Raw genomic sequence first — 11,723 nt, forward strand, 5'->3', positions numbered from 1 at the left:
AATAAAGTGGATGTGAAAAATAAAAAAAGAAAAGAAAAGGAGGCAATGATAAGTTAATGATGCTTCAGAAGGAAAACAAACAAATGACAGAGGAAATCAAAATAACTTATGACACTGAGGAGAAACAGGAAAGGAAATGAATGAAGGGAGAGGACAGGATGCAACAATAAAGCGGAAACGAAAAGTAAAAATATATAGACCAACTAAATGTCACAAACCAAATATGAAAAGACTGAAAATGTGAATAATGTTGGAAATCTACAAAACAGGAATGAAATACATATAGAAACTGGAAGAGGAAAAAATAAGGCAATTAGAAGGCAGACTTAGCATTTTTAGCCCTCCAGGAGCAGCTACCTTAGAAGTTAATTACGAACCGAGAATAAATTTGGGGAAAGAAGGAGGAGGAGGAGGAGGAGGAAGTTCCGGCTCTTTTCCTCCTCCTCCTCCTCCTCTACTTCTCTTTATTTTGCTGATACCAAAATCTTTACCATTTCTTTGATTTCATATGTATTAAAAATTTCTTCTGTCTTTTTCTATCACCTTTTCTTCTTTTCCTTCTTCCTCTTCATTATTCATTCATTCATTACTTTTTTTTATTGACTTACTTGCTCTTTTTACTTCATTTTCCTACAGAAGATATTAATGCTCTTTTTTTTCTCCTCCTCCTGCTCCTCCTCCTCCTCTTCCTCTTTTCTCTTCCTCTTTTCTCTTCTTCTTCCTCTTTTCTCTTCTTCTTCCTCCTCCTCCTCCTCCTCCTATCTCTTCTTCCTCTTCCTCCTCCTCCTCCTCCTCCTATCTCTTCTTCCTCTTATCTCTTCTTCTTCCTCCTCCTCCTCCTCCTCCTCCTCCTCCTCCTCCTCCTCCTCCTCCTCCTCCTCCTCCTCCTCCTCCTCCCCTTTTTCCCACTTAAATCTTTCCTAATGGGTATAATAACTTTTTTTACCATACTAATATACTGATCCTCCTACACTCTCTCTCTCTCTCTCTCTCTCTCTCTCTCTCTCTCTCTCTCTCTCTCTCTCTCTCTCTCTCTCTCTCTCTCTCTCGCGTACCATCTGCAAGTATATGAAATTAATAACAGAATATTTATGAAGTTGATGTCATATCTGTCGATATCACTGGCATGGTTGTTAATGCAGCATGTCACGAGGCTCAATTCTCCACCTGGGAAAAAGAACAGAACATAATCAGTGAAAAAGACAGTGCGCAATGCTGGAGGAATTGAAATATAGAAACGCATGCAAGAATAGTGATATTTGTGTTAAGAAGAGCGAGGTGAGACGAGGCAAGGAGGGATTATGATGTCAGTGTCCTATATGTATTAATATATAAGTCTATTTCCTTGCAATGTATAGAGTATTAGGACACAGGGAAGAAGATAGTATTTTTGCAGCCCGGGCGGCCAGCGGCCTTCCAGTTTGCCGCCCTTGTCAAAAGTAATACATGAAAAAAAAAATATATATATATATATATATATATATATATATATATATATATATATATATATATATATATATTACATCTTTTTCATTGAGTATAGAAGGCACTACTATGTGTATCAAGAATATGGCACTAGGCCACAGCATTAAAAGAATGTGTATGTTGTCGTAGAAGTAGAGTCCTTTGAAAGTAGTGGAGGCGTTGCATGCACACACACACACACGCACACACACACACACACATGCACGCACGCACGCACACACGTTAGCTCAGTGGTTAGAGCGCTGGCTTCACAAGCCAGAGGACCGGGTTTCGATTCCCCGGCCGGGTGGAGATATTTGGGTGTCTCTCCTTTCACGTGTAGCCCCTGTTCACCTAGCAGTGAGTAGGTACGGGATGTAAATCGAGGAGTTGTGACCTTGTTGTCCCGGTGTGTGGTGTGTGCCTGGTCTCAGGCCTATCCGAAGATCGGAAATAATGAGCTCTGAACTCGTTCCGTAGGGTAACGTCTGGCTGTCTCGTCAGAGACTGCAGCAGATCAAACAGTGAAACACACATACACACACCATTACCATCTATACAACGAAGATCACAGGAATATACACACACACACACACACACACACACAATCACCTCATATCAAATGGAAAACTAGCCAACACATACACACACACACACACACACACACACACACACACACACACCATGTCAAATAAAAAACTGGCCAAACACACACACACACACACACACACACAGGCACACACAATCACCTCATATCAAATGGAAAACTAGCCAACACACACACACACACACACACACACACACACACACACACAATCAAATAGAAAACTGGCTAAGACACACAATCAAATAGAAAACTGGGTAACACACACACACACACACACACACACACACACACACACACACACCATGTCAAATAAAAAAATTAAAAACTGGCCAACACACACACACACACACAAACACACACACGTCAAATACACACACACACACACCATGTCAAATGAAAAACTGGCCAACACACGCACACACACCATGTCAAATGAAAAACTGGCCAACACGCACACACAAACAACACACACACACACACACACACACACACATACAACCATGTCAAATGAAAAACTGGACAACACACGCACGCACACACCGTGTGGTTGTAGTGGTTATCACACGCGACTCACAATCGAGAGCCCCGAGTTCGAATTCCGGCGCGGCGAGGCAGATGGGCAAGCCTCTTAATGTGTAGCCCCTGTTCACCTAGCAGTAAATAGGTACGGGATGTAACTCGAGGGGTTGTGGCCTCGCTTTCCCGGTGCGTAGTGTGTGTTGTGGTCTCAGTCCTACCCGAAGATCGGTCTATGAGCTCTGAGCTCGCTCCGTAATGGGAAAGACTGGCTGGGTGACCAGCAGGCGACCGAGGTGAATTACACCTGTCAAATGAAAAACTGGCCAACACACACACACACACACACACACACACACACACACACACAATCTCCTCATGTCAAATGAAAACCATGCCCCACACACACACACACACACACACACACACACACACACACAAGTCAAAATGAAAACCAGGCCAACACACACACACACACACACACGCAGTCACATGTCAAAATGAAAAACCAGGCCACACACACACACACACACACACACACACACACACACACACACAATCTTGTGTCAAATGAAAACAGGCCAACACACACACACACACACACACACACACACACACACACACACCTTGTCAAATGGAAAAACAGGCCAACACACACACACACACACACACACACACACACCTTATGTCAAATGAAAATCAGGCCCACACACACACACACACACGCCTTATATCAAATGAAAAACAGGCCAACACACACACACACACACACACACACACACACACACCTTGTCAAATGAAAAACAGACACACACAATCACCTCATATCAAATGGAAAACTAGCCATCAAATGAAAACAGGACCACACACACACACACACACACACCTTGTCAAATGAACACACACACACACACACACACACACACACACACACACACACACACACACACACACACAACCTTGTCAAATGAAAAACAGGGCAACACACACACACACACACACAACCTTATATCAAATGAAAAACAGGCCACACACACACACACACACACACCTTGTCAAATGAAAAACAGGCCAACACACACACACACACACACACACACCTTGTCAAATGAAAAACAGGCCAACACACACACACACACACACACAAACCTTGTAAATGAAAACAGGCCAACACACACACACACACACACACACCCCTTGTCAAATGAAAAACAGGCCAACACACAACCTTATATCAAATGAAAAACAGGCCAACACACACACACACACACACACACACAACCTTGTCAAATGAAAAACAGGCCAACACACACACACACACCTTATGTCAAATGAAAAACAGGCCAACACACACACACAACCTTATGTCAAATGAAAAACAGACACACACACACACACACCTTTTGTCAAATGAAAAACAGGCCAACACACACACAACAGCAAATCATGTTAGACATGGACGAAGAGGGCCAGGAAGGGAGGACATCTGGAATGCTCCCGCCTTAGTGGCTTTACGGCCCGGCCCGGTCGGCCGATGACGTCACGGCCTGCTCTGATGGTCTGATGACGTCACAGCCCTGGCCTTTCCTAGCGGGCTTATATCCGTTACGTAAATAATTTTGAAAATGACATCTCGAAAAAACGCCGCCAGACTCGAATTCTTTACATATTCTGAGTTGGCACATATTTTAATTAATACGAAAAATATGTAGAGATTCCAAACCCTAGTAATATCAAAGATCTTTTAAAACGACTGTAAATAAAATGTTGGAACCTTAACCCACCTTAATAAAAACTTAAATGTCCGCCCATTCTCATTTCAAAGAAACGAAACATTCTTTAAAGAATATGAGCAGTCTTTTCCAACACTTTTGAGAGAGTTGGAGCCAGAAATAAATAATTCACACGGGTAACAACAAAAACATTATTGGAACATTAACATCGTTAGAAAACAATTCCACTTTCCACTAATTCCGCTGACCAGGAAAGCGAAACACTTTAAAACACATCAACTATTTTTTGAAAACAATAACAATTTGATACTGCCTCTAGTAAAAATTTTCGCAAGACGACCCTGAAAATTTGGCGCCAAAAAACAGCCTTATTTAACACAAAAACAACGCCAGCAACAACATGCTGCGCCCCACACACGCACGGAAAACACTTCAAACACAACCAGATACTTGTAGAAAGCATCAAATTTTCCTATTTAGCTCAAACAAACTGTCCAGGAATTAAAGAAAATAATCCTGGATTTTGGGCGGGCCGGGGTAGGCATATCCAATGGCAGCGGGGAAGTGGAGGGGTCGACCCCCCTATATCTCACTTAAACCTTCACTAAACTTAAACCTGTCCGTGGGGGGTCTATCTCAATAGTTGATATGAAAGCATAGTAATGTGGCTGCACGTTGTGGCAAGACAGGCGTATAATACTGAGAGATAAGGCTAGAAATGGCTGATAAGTGAGATGTAAGATGGCGGCGGGGTCTGGCGTCGATGGACCTCCTCCCCCAGCTCTACCTCAAATAAAAACACGAAAGGCATTTGATGATCTATCCTGAGTTATCCCTTGGCTGGCTGGTCTCAAATAAACAATTTGATAACGTAGTCCTGCTTCTGTCATTCGTTTCGTGGATTAGTCCAGTAATAAGATGAATTGAAGACGCGGAGACACCAACGCAGCCTTGTTATTGTCACCAGAACCTTAAAAACACTCGTGAAATCCCGTACGAGTCACTTCAATCCGAGCCGTTTGAGTGTAGAAATCTTGTTAATATGTCACTAGAATCGTAAAAACACTCTCACAATCCCGTGGTAAATCAACCGGAGGCTTTTAAATGTGGTAAACTCTCGCACCTCCTGTCGTCACGAAAGACTGAGGAGTACTGGAAGACTGGGACTGGGACTCTGGGAGTGGGAGGGTTGGCAGCACCGTGGCGCTGTTGTCTGTCTTTGCGTAGCCACAGTCGCCTATTAACTAGCTTATTACTTGAAAGAGAAAGTCTGCCATCAGAGTGGATTTGATACTACTGCATAGATAGGTAGTACAACTTGTCCTATACTTATATTAGTATTAATAAGAATGATATAATTAGGTATCAATTAAGTAATGTGAATCCTGCTGGTTCCTCACTGTTAACTGCTCGTTAACTATAATATGACATTTTCATCAGAGATGTCTTACTTGTTACTCTACGCTTGTTTCTTAATGTAACAACCATCAAGCAAAGGTAAGCAGTGGGTCTATATGCCTGTATCTTTCCCTCCATCGAAAAAATCGGTCCTATAGGATTACTTCTATTCAACTGACGACATCACAAGATCTGGAAGATTAGCTATTCATTTCTAAACACAACAAATTTCAAAGAACGAGTGGTTATGTAATAATTACTAGTCGTCAGAACAGGAAAATATTCAGTTTAATATCGTCTTCAATTCTGCGATGTGCAACAATTAACAGCATTTATTAGTAATATATGGAGTGTCTTTAGACATTTGCAAAATGTGTGCAGTTGTGGTGAAGGTTTGGTAAATGTGGCGTGTGTGTGAGTGTGTTAATTTTGGAGTTTTTCAAGTGTGTGTGTGTGTGTGTGTGTGTGTGTGTGTGTGTGTGTGTGTGTGTGTGTGTGTGTGTGTGTGTGTGTGTGTGTGTGCAATCTGTCAACACCACCACTCCACCACTACTACTTCTATTATTGTTGCTACTACTATATATATATATATATATATATATATATATATATATATATATATATATATATATATATATATATATATATATTTTTTTTTTTTTTTTTTTTTTTACGTAACTAGGCTTATGTATCAAGAATATTTGCTTAGGCCTACTAATCGTAGTACATCTAAGTCTATTGAGGTAAAATTGACAACTGTGACGACAAAAATTGTCGCTCCCAAAAAGTGCCGGCCGGGGCGGACCGCCCCCTGCGTTCGCCCCCTTAGGACCCCTGTTAGGACAGACAAAATCTAGCTGCACTGGAAAAGAAATTAATGTAAACCTAACCTATTGTAACCTAACCATCACCTAGTCAAACCTGTCTTCTACCTAGCAATGTATAGTGGATCATGACACCAGCAATACAAAGCTGCATTAGTTTACCAAGCTACACTCCAAAGGATATGAATACAAACCTATCCTACCCTAACCATAAACTATCATAATCTATCTTCTACCTAGCAGTGTCTGGTGTACCATGATAAGGACACACTTCAGCTTCTCTTAATTTTCCATGTTACACTCGAAGGGATAAGCTAGGAAAAGTCTGTGGTCAAAGGCCAAGTAAGCTGCATTTCCTTCCCGTTTTCCATTTTTCCCTCAGTCTTAAGTCCCGTGATCCGCGGAGAACCTTCATACAAAATCTGACAAGTGACTGATTTTTAGCAGCAGATGAGAGTTTAGAGTGAGGCAAAGGCAAGACACAGAGGCAGTGACTGTAGGTTACTTCACTCGTGCCCGTCTCTGTACCTTAACGAAAATTTGCCATGGTTTTTATTTTATCCTTTCGCTGCTGCACAATTTATTATGTCATTATTTGTAACTTGTTTGACATTCTCTTACTCCATGCATTAGATAATCATGTAGCCAAAAAATAAGAAAACTTTCAAAGAGAGAGAGAGAGAGAGAGAGACGTACTTTTCTTGGTTTTGATCAATATCTTCTGTGCAATTTTTCTCATTTTAATTATATTGTTGATCGCAGCAGCCTTAATCATTCGTTCTTTAAATATTTTTATATTCATAAGTGTGTGGTGTCTCATCTTTCTTGTATAGATGGTGATGTGTGTGTGTGTGTGTGTGTGTGTGTGTGTGTGTGTGTGTGTGTGTTGCTTTTATTTCATTGAACAGACTGAGAGGGTGTGTGTTGGGGTCATTCTGAGGGGGGGACATGACAGGCACTGGCCCCACCACTCGTGGCACCAGTCTGCTCTGGCTCGCCCTCACTTTAAAACACTTTTGCCGCCCTTCTCCACTACTTTCAAAAGCCTCTACGTCAATATACACGAGCTTTTAATCTCTCTCTCTCTCTCTCTCTCTCTCTCTCTCTCTCTCTCTCTGAAAGTTTTCTTATTTTCTTGGCTACATGATTATCTAATGCATGGAGTAAGAGAATGTCAAACAAGTTACAAATAATGACATAGTAAATTGTGCAGCAGCGAAAGGATAAAATAAAGACCATGGCAATTTTTTTTTTTGTGTGTGTGCGTGTGTTGTTTTTTTTACGATATAAGATAACACATTAGCTTCTATACAGAATCACCTGCAAATGAATACTGTTTACCTGTCTACATTATCAATTCACCTGTCACCTCTCTTCCAGCGCCCTCCCCGTCGTCTTGTCAGACATTGGGAGGGGAGTCGTGTCCCTGCAGATGCCCCTGACTGGCCAACATGCACACACACACACACACACACACACACACACACACACACACACACACACACACACACACACACACACACACACACTAAACGAAACATATGAAATAAAATGAATGGAAAGGATGTACAAAAAGAAATGCATATCAAAATAAAACAAAATATAATAATAAAAGAAAAAAAAATTTCCAGGGTGACAAAAGCGCCATCAACGGTTTCCCATTTCAGGAGAGTGGGAGGAAAAAACCTTAATATATTTTTTACACTTTGATATATCTTTTTTTTGCATTACCGTTTGACTTCTGATCTCCCTGAAATTTGCGAGTGAAGTCATTGTTTAGTGCCTCACAAATTCCAATCCTCCATCCATCAGCTGGACACAACCTTCCTTCCACACAACCGTCCTCTCTTCCTAAGTGACTCTCCCTCAACTGTCCCTCCCCGTCTTCCACAATGAACATTCTCGTTTTGTCATTCTTTACCTATCATCTCTACTGCAAACTTCACATCTCATCTCTTGTTCAAACACCTTCTGTGACCTTTCTTCTTCCGTAGGACGCGAAGAAAGAAGGAGATGAGAAGAAGAATGAAAGGAAGAGAAGGAGGAATGGAAGAGGTAGAAAAGAAACCAGATAGATATAATATTTGTAGCTTTAGATTATATATAGTTATTTTGGATTTTTACTTGAAATTCCTGTTAAGTTGCTTGATCAAGTGTTACTAATATTTCATTACTGTCATTGATTTTGTCAATAATAGTAGTAGTAGTAGTAGTAGTAGTAGTAAATATTGTTATTACTATTATTGTTACTATTACTATTATTGTTGTTGTTATTGTTGTTGTTGTTGTTATTGATATCATTGTTATTGTTATTATTTGTATAATTAGTTTAGAATGAGTTATTCAGTTATGAGTATTAATTAATTTATTTTTTGTTATGTATTGAATTACGTGCTGGAAATTATAATGATATAAAACTACGATTACTTTATTTGCATCCATCTATCTACCGCCTCTACTCACCCACCCACCTTCAGAACCACACCCAACCCATCCACCTCCCATCCACTACATGCTAACTTACCCATCCACACCCACAACCACTCGCTATGCCATCCACCAATCCATCCATTAGCTACTGATCCAACCTACTCACTAATTTAAACCCATCCACCCAACCACTCACCATTCCATTCATCCATACACTCACCCACACACCCACACACCCTCCACTCACCCACACTCCCTCCTCTCACCTATTCACTTACCCATCCACCGACATACCTATCAAATTAATCACACACCCATCTAACTACACTCACATACCTACTTCCGTGTGTGTGTGTGTGTGTGTGTGTGTGTGTGTGCCGCTGTGAAGGATAGCTCTAAACATGCGATGTCCCAGGTGCTGCTGTAATATGTGTCTTTGTACAGTAAGAACAATGAAATTCTCTATACAGTAGAATGTCAGGAGAAGGGTACTTGACGCGGTGCAAATGTCATCGCTTTTGTAGGACAGCGAGTCGTGGGTGAGAGTAGGCATCATAACGATGATTCCTTGTTACAACTGGTGTTTGAACAAGTTACTGGGATTGAGGAAGTCACACGCGTAATCATGTCTGTTCTTGAATGTCGTTTGCCCATCTTTGACCAACCTAAAGCCAAGAAGGAACGAAAATAAATCACAGAATTTGAGAATGTTAACAACGATATTCTACTAAGTGGCAGCTCATGGACAATGTTGCTGGTGTTGTTGTTGTTGTTGTTGTTGTTGTTGTTGTAATACAAAACGATCCACGTCAGCGCAAAAAGTTCAGCGTAATCGTTTCTCTAAGTAGCCATGCAGTAACCGTTCATCACTCACCTCCACAGCCAGCACAGTAGCTTGTGATTGTGTAGCGGTTGTCAAACCCATATAAGTTAATTATTAATTCATACCTCAATGGTTAACCTCCATCGTGGAGGGAACTTGACCGTTGTATTTTCAAGACCCTGTGGTAAGAGAGGGATTTGTACTCTTGCCTTCCTTGTGCCTTGTGTAGAAATAGAACTTAAACTGGCAAGCCAGGCGTGGACAAGAGCAGAAATAAAGGGGAGGGTAGATAGGTTGTAAGAGAGTGAACTGCTGTGTATTTCACATTACTACTAGATCAGTCTCTCTTATGATTTTGGATACAGTATATTAGATACTACTACCTACTATACATTTCAGCGGTGGACAAACGGTGTTTTTTGCAGATATCTCATAAACGAATCGTTGGATGAGTATGATATTTCAACACATTACCTTGAACATCCGTTCGTAATTTATGGTTAACATACCACAGTGCTATATGTGTTATGTGAGGAATTTACTCGTGAAAAATAACACAAAGCCGACGAGTCATGTTGACGCATTCGAATGAAAGTGTGCCCCCCCCACACACCCACCCAAACCATTCCTAACCACTACTACGTCTCCCCCGTCTCGGAAGTTCTCGCCCTCTTTATCCCTCCTCTCCTCTCCCTAGCTCCTCGCCTCCCTCACTCCTGTGTCCCTCCCTACTTCTCCCACCACTGTATTTATACATTATAATGTTCTGTAAGTGTGTATGTATAGATATGATTATTAACGAGTATGGTACAATTTCATGAAGGCAAGAAGTGGTTCACGTTGATAATTACTGTACAACAGCACGTTTACGTGTAGTATATAGAAGAGCCATGTTTGCAGTCGTTATGGTCAACCATGTGAACATGATGTGCTGGAATTACCTGTGACCTGGACCTTCTACTGTTAGGAAAAGTTGATACTCTTATTGCGTACTGTCTACCTATTGATCATAAAAAGTGGTCCAGTTTATATATAATATTATTTTGTTGTTAGATACGTTGCTTATTATCCAGCTATACGGCCATTAACAGCGGAATTAGCTATTGCTTTCACGGTCGTTTGACCCACTCTGGTTTTCATGTCCACATATACCAGCAATTGTATTAAATAATATCATTAATGTATGATATGTATGTACATACTGACGTATGTAACTATTATACCTATACGTATGTAATTACAATAGGGAAAAAAATCAAAGGTGGAAGGCTGATGGTGTGAATAGGGGTGAAGAGGAAGCGGGGAAGAGGGTCATGCGATACTGGGGTAGAGAAGGAGTGGTCTGGGGGTTCTTCAGGGTGGTGGTGGTGGTGGAGGGGCTAGACGAGTACCCCACACTCGTCCGATTCTGTATAACACCTTTGATATGATGACTGGATTAGGCGTAATATCACTCAGTAAACTCCTCACATAACACATATAGCACTGTGGTATGTTAACCATAAATCACGAACGGATGTTCAAGGTAGTGTGTTGAAATATCATACTCATCCAACGATTCGTTTAGAAGATATCTGCAAAAAACACCGTTTGTCCACCGCTGAAATGTATAGTAGTTTTCTTTTTAATTATGAGTGTATTGATACTAATTTACTTCGTGTTCTTGTTCTTCTTGTTCTTGCTCTTATTCATGTCCATGTTCTTCTGGTTCTTCATCCTTTTTCTCTTCATAATATAGCTTAACATAGTTTACATTTGATATCTTTCTATTATCGTGTGTGTGTGTGTGTGTGTGTGTGTGTGTGTGTGTGTGTGAGTGAGTGTGTACATACGTATATTCTAATCATTTCAGCCAAATAAGCTTGAAAAATCAGTAAGAGAGAGAAAAAGAGACAAATAAGACAAAAACAAACTAAATCAATCATATT

The sequence above is a fragment of the Portunus trituberculatus genome, chromosome 20 (assembly GCF_017591435.1).
Source record: "Portunus trituberculatus isolate SZX2019 chromosome 20, ASM1759143v1, whole genome shotgun sequence".
In the NCBI taxonomy this organism is placed as follows: Eukaryota; Metazoa; Arthropoda; class Malacostraca; order Decapoda; family Portunidae; genus Portunus; species Portunus trituberculatus.